Source organism: Salvelinus fontinalis, chromosome 33 (genome assembly GCF_029448725.1).
Source record: "Salvelinus fontinalis isolate EN_2023a chromosome 33, ASM2944872v1, whole genome shotgun sequence".
In the NCBI taxonomy this organism is placed as follows: Eukaryota; Metazoa; Chordata; class Actinopteri; order Salmoniformes; family Salmonidae; genus Salvelinus; species Salvelinus fontinalis.
The window spans coordinates 2,595,241-2,601,887 of NC_074697.1; the positions used below are offsets into that span (position 1 = coordinate 2,595,241).

At 43.8% G+C, this 6,647-nt stretch overlaps 1 pseudogene; it reads left to right on the top strand.

The window, feature by feature from the left end:
- The first annotated feature begins 1,184 nt into the window (after positions 1-1,184).
- LOC129831639 (diacylglycerol O-acyltransferase 2-like) lies at positions 1,185-2,237 on the top strand (annotated as a pseudogene).
- Positions 2,238-6,647: the final 4,410 nt, after the last annotated feature.

The following is a 6,647-nucleotide window of genomic DNA, read 5'->3' on the forward strand; positions in this document are numbered from 1 at the left end:
TAAATAAATTAAATAAAGGCCCTAGTCTATTGATTTCACATGTAGCCATGGGTGGTCCTGGGAGGGCATTGGACCACCAACACAGCAGACAGGCCCACGCACTGGGGAGCCAGGCCCAGCCAATCAGAATGAGTTTTTTCCCCATAAAAGAGCTTTATTACAGACAGAAATACTCCTCAGCTTTTTGTGTGTATGGAACATTTTTGGGATTTTTTATTTCAGATCATGAAACATGGGACCAACACTTTACATGTTGCGTTTATATTTTAGTTCAATATATATTTGTTCTTTGTCACTTATTCTTAGTATTTAATACTTAGTATTTAAAAATTTTTGTGGTCCACTTAAAGGATTGCTGCAGATCTTGAGTTATTTATTTTCCTATTCCTATTGTCAATATTTCAGTTATTTTCCACATGCATTTTATATCCTGAGATTTGCGACCAACACTTTACATGTTGCATTGTTATTTTTGTTCTGTGTAGTTGAAAAGTTCTTAATTAGCTGAAATGCTAAAGTTATCCGTGATGAGATTTGAACTCGTGACCAACATTTGTTTTTTTGACTGTCTTATGTAGCAATACCAAATGTATCATATCATACTTATTTGAGTGTCCTGAATTTACAATTACTATGTTACGTCTTGTCTATGAGACCAGGCTGTCTCTCCAGGTTCTGTTGAGCCGTCTATGAGACCGGGCTGTCTCTCCAGGTTCTGTGGAGCCGTCTATGAGACCGGGCTGTCTCTCCAGGTTCTGTGGAGCCGTCTATGAGACCGGGCTATCTCTCCAGGTTCCGTGGAGCCGTCTATGAGACCGGGCTATCTCTCCAGGTTCCGTGGAGCTGTCTATGAGACCGGGCTATCTCACCAGGTTCCGTGGAGCCGTCTATGAGACCGGGCTGTCTCTCCAGGTTCTGTGGAGCTATCAGAGAGAACAGCCTCTGTCGGGATCGTACCCATTCCTGTTAGATTTGGACTATGTAACGTTTATCTTTGAAAGTGATAGCTCGTCAGTGTGTCAAAGTGTCGGGGGAGTGGAAGTAATCGTTATCTCTGCAGCCTCAGTTGATCTGTGATCAAAGTACGTCCATACAGGGTACTAGTGCTCTCCAGACAGTTGTTCTTGTTCGTGGAGTCACGCTATAAACACTTTTTTTTTGGGGGGGGGGGGGGCACTACAGAAAATGTTGCAGGGATGAAGCAGGAAAAGAGTCAACACAAGGAGTTCCTGGAGAATATCAGTGTTCTGAAATGGATATGTAGCTTTGTCCTGTTAGGTCCGGCTTGTATTGGATTGATGATGTACCTTCTGTTGACCTCTCTGTGGCCGCTGCCTGTTCTCTACTTCGTGTGGCAGTTGACGGACTGGCACACACCTGAAAGAGGGGGTAGGAGAAGTGCATTTGTGAGAAACTGGAAAGTGTGGAAGCACGTTAGGGACTACTTCCCAAGTGAAGTTAGTGAAAACGGCGGAGTTGAACCCAAAGGAGAACTACATCTTAGGGTGTCATCCTCATGGGGTGTTCAGTATCGGAGCCTTTGCCTCTTTTAGCACCGAGGCCTGTGGCTTTATGGACCTCTTTCCCGGGGTGCGCTCCTGCCTCTGCATCCTGGGCGGCCTCTTCAAGATCCCCCTCTACAGGGAATATGCCATGGCCACAGGTTGTTGTTCAGTCAGCAAGCCCAGTCTTGCGCACCTTCTGTCTAAAAGTGGACAAGGCAATGCGGTGGTGATTGTGATAGGGGGCGCTGCTGAGTCACTGTTGAGCCTGCCTGGGGTGAACACTGTGGTTATGAAACAGAGGAAAGGCTTCGTCCGCGTGGCCCTGGAGTTTGGGGCTGACCTGGTGCCCGTCTACTCGTATGGGGAGAACAATATGTTCCACCAGGTGATCTTCTCAGAGGGGAGTGTGGGCTGGAGGTTACAGCAACTCTTTAAGAAGATCATGAGCTTTTCCCCGTGTCTGTTTGTCGGTGAACGCTGGTTCTGGATGCCTTACCACTGCCCTGCCACCACTGTAGTGGGTAGTCCTATCCCAGTGCCCAAGAGGCTTTCTCCCACTCAAGAGGAGGTGGACCACTATCATGGCATATACATGGAATCCCTGGCCAAGCTCTTCAATGAACACAAGACCAGCTGTGGACTCTCAGACAGCCACGAGCTACGGATCGTATAGACCAATCATTTCAACTGCTCCCCACGAGGACATAGTGAATGATACTGTAGTCTATTGATCTCCACAGTGAGACTACTTCAATCCACACATTCCAACTAGAGGATCTGATCCAGAGAGGTCACAATCATTGATCCCTGGATTACCCAAGATGCCTGGCGAATAGCTTCTGACTGTATTTACTGTAAGAATCAACACAAATCTCACGTAATTTGGCCAGGTGTTTGTTTACGTAATCTGTCCTTGTGATATACATTTTTGAATCACTTTTTTTTAAAGACTACAATGGAACAGCGCACGTGATTTATACTCTCCATTTCATAAAACAACAACAACAACAACAACAACAGTGATTGATTGTGTGACTAAGGATTTATAAAGAAATATACTGGGCGGCCATGTTGAGTACAATCAGACTTTGTAGTTACCAGCAGCAATCTGAGTGAAGGTTATCAGGGAGTTTATCAGGGATCTTATTAACAGTCTTTCATGTATAATAACTCAAACCTTTTTGAATAAGTTGCGCACTAGAGTAATATATTGAAAAGTATGACTTTCTATTTCAATAAATTTGACTTGTGGTGAGGTTCAGTTTTGACCAGTTTAATTTATTTATTTTAAGAAAGAGAACACACTCTGCCTCACCAACTACCATGACAATACAACGGAACCACACACACACACACACACACACTATTTTTTTTAAATAGACAAAAAAAACATCCTTGTCACCTGATACATCGTTAAAATCGAATATCCCTTTGCATTTTTAAATTATTTTTTTGATCTCACCATTGTTCACTTACATTTAGCAGCTCTAATTACCTTTGGGTGGCCTAGATTTCCTCCATCTCAGTGTGTGTGTGTGTGTGTGTGTGTGTGTGTGTGTGTGTGTGTGTGTGTGTGTGTGTGTGTCTTAGATACCTTAGCCAAACAGTTTAAACCAGTTCCATGCATAGTAACATAATTACTCCAGCCATTTGCACAACACAGTAACACAACGCTGGGAATTCATCAAACACCCCACCGCCTCAGGAAAGGACCATTTCTTGTTTTTAGATCCATAATTTATTAGTGTCGTTGAGATATCTCACAGTAATTCTCTAAGTCCTTTACCCTATGACCGGAGCATATACTTTACACTGGTCTTCTCTGAAGGAGTGTATTCCTTCACATCGGGAACGCAGTTGATATGGGGGATGTGTGTGTGTGTGTCTGGGTGGGTGTTGGTGTGCCAGATAAGTGAGGTGTGTGCGTGTGAGAGCCAGGAGTTGAGTCAAACATAATTAGGACTGGGCTGTGATGACAGAGACAGTCTAACCAGTTGAGCTCTGACCTGCCGGCTGGTTGCACTGAGAGGGAAATGATTCTCGGGCAGAAACAGACTGCTGTCTGGGCTTGGGCGGTATCCAGATTGTCATACCTTTATACCGACCTTGTGCCATACCGTGATATTCAGTAATACCGGCACTGAGCACAAGGAGCGCTGTTTCCAAACCTCACTGTTAGCGATGCTAACAAGTACATGTAAAATCCCATAGAGAATGCTAACTAAATGCTAACGAGCGCATTGCAAACATTTTGTACAGTTTCTGACCTAAACCACACAAGTAACTAAAAAATGCTACCTAGATAGCTAACAAACTACTAAATTAGCAAACCAAATGCAGAACTGCTGAGCATTTAGCACATTTTAGGCAGTTAACGTAATAGTTCTAAGATATCTATCTGGTAAGTATCTAATAAATCAAATACTGTAAATCAAATAAATAATTATAATACATAAATAAATGAATAAAATAATACTGCACAGTTTCCTAAGGCCAAGAAGCGAAGCTGCCATCTCTATCTGCGTCATCTTGTATTCTAAAACTAGATCACTGTTGCGCAACAGTGAATGACTCACAAGGCGCCGGTCACTCATCGTTGTGTGCTTGTTAACAAACACCATATGACACGTGACTGGGGACTACCATAAACTTCATAATAATGTGACAGGTGAAATGAAGAAAGCTATTTTATTTTATCTCCTAGCGTATTGCACAAGTTGACTGCAGGCACCTACTTAAAAAGTAGCTACAAATATTAAAATGAATAAAAATACTTAAAATAAATTGTTTCAACGGTATTGACTGTATTAAAAAAATGTTAAATATTTTTCCAAATACCCCGGTATACGGTATATACGGTATACGGCCAAGCCTACTGCTGTCATCACATACTGTAGAACTTCAACCCTCTGTCATAGAGCCTACCTTATGCTGTCGTTAGCCTGCCTTAACAGAACCCTCTGTTATAGAGCCTACCTTATGCTGTCGTTAGCCTGACTTAACAGAACCCTCTGTCATAGAGCCTACCTTATGCTGTCGTTAGCCTGACTTAACAGAACCCTCTGTTATAGAGCCTACCTTATGCTGTCGTTAGCCTGACTTAACAGAACCCTCTGTCATAGAGCCTACCTTATGCTGTCGTTAGCCTGACTTAACAGAACCCTCTGTTATAGAGCCTACCTTATGCTGTCGTTAGCCTGACTTAACAGAACCCTCTGTTATAGAGCCTACCTTATGCTGTCGTTAGCCTGACTTAACAGAACCCTCTGTCATAGAGCCTACCTTATGCTGTCGTTAGCCTGACTTAACAGAACACTCTGTCATAGAGCCTACCTTATGCTGTCGTTAGCCTGACTTAACAGAACACTCTGTCATAGAGCCTATTTTAGGGTGTCGTAAGCCTGACTTAACAGAACCCTCTGTCATAGAGCCTACCTTATGCTGTCGTTAGCCTGACTTAACAGAACCCTCTGTTATAGAGCCTATTTTAGGGTGCCATAAGCCTCTGTTGTCAAGAAGCCTACTTTATCTGGTAATAGAGCTTTTTACATCAACAGAACCTCAAAGTATGCATTGCTGTAACATGTATTATTGAATAGACCTTATGAAATGCAACAACGAATATCAGTATATCACAAAATGATGAAACACTGTGGTAAGTCATCGTCAGGGGAGTGAGATTCACAGTCGAAAAGCTAGCACTGTCACACTTGCTCCTGCTACGCCCTCTGGTGTTCATCTAGTGTCTTCTTGACCAGCAGCTACTCCCCCAGTACACTCTCTCTCTCCCTCTCTGTGTGATTGTGTGGTTGGAGACAGGTGTGGTGGAGTCAGAGCAGATCCCTACCAGCTGCAACTCGTTCCATAATCAAGACCTCTACAAATACTCAGTCCTGCCACTTCCACTCTGCCAGATCTCTGCTCAGTCAGATCATGATTCTAGCCATTTATGATTATTCAAGATCCTGTTACTCTGCTGTGCCTGTTTCCCTGTCTGACATCGTTTATCCTCTCATTGCAGTTTACCGCTCTGTCTCTGTCTCCTGTCTCCTGTTCCACATCTCACCACCCAACTACCTTGCTCTGGATTTTACTCACCACTACCACCTTGGATTCCCCTCAGGACCTGTTAACCCTGTTCTACCCAGCTCACTCCAACCTCGCTCTACACATCTGGTTTTTCTGCAACTCATCCGAGCCTCCCCGGAGCTGCACTCCATATCTCCCTGTGTAACAATAAATATTTTGGTTCATTCATCTCTGTTTCCTCATCTGAGTCTGCTCTTGGGTTCCCCTGTGTCGCTCCGCTTAACAAGCATGTTAAAACACAGTGTTGCTGTCACCAACACGGCGGGCTATCTAGTGGTTAGAGCGTTGGACCAGTAACCGAAAGGTTGCTGGATGGAATCCCCAAACTGACAAGGTAAAAATCTGTCGTTCTGTCCCTGAACAATGCAGTTAACCCACTGTTCCCCGGTAGGCCGTCATTGTAAATAAGAATTTGTTCTTTAACTGACTTGCCTCGTTAAATAAAGGTATAAAAAAAATTCTGACCTCTCGTCACTCTCAGATACATCCCAAATGGCACCCTATTCCTTATGTAGTGAAGTCATTTTGTAGTGCACTACATAGGGAGTAGGGTTTAATTTGGGATGCAGACCCTCTACTGTGCTTTGTCACTCCATCCCTCCTCTCTTTCCCTCTCTGTCTGGTCTTGTGTCTCTGCCAGTGTTTTCACTAGGGAGTCTTTCTGCAGCTGAGGTTGAATAGGGAGTAGTGCTGATTAGAGCCAGAGACATACAGTGCGTTCAGAAAGAATTCAGACCCCTTGACTTTTTCCACATTTTGTTACGTTACAGCCTTATTCTAAAATGCAGTTTTGTAATTGTCTAAAACAAGCAGACAACAAGAACATTGTGTTTGAAAATGTTTTTTTGCTGTGAGCCGATGGGGTAACCTAGGTAACCACAGGCTGTTTACCCTACAGGTGGGCAGAGTCACGACGTTCTAGCTAATACCGGACTGGGTCTATCCCTGGAGGCAGTCAATAATATCTGTCGGCTGATTGGTTGAGCCTTCTTGGGCGCGTGACGTCGCAAAACCCTTGCCAAAACACAAAACATGGCGGACAACTTCTCTCAC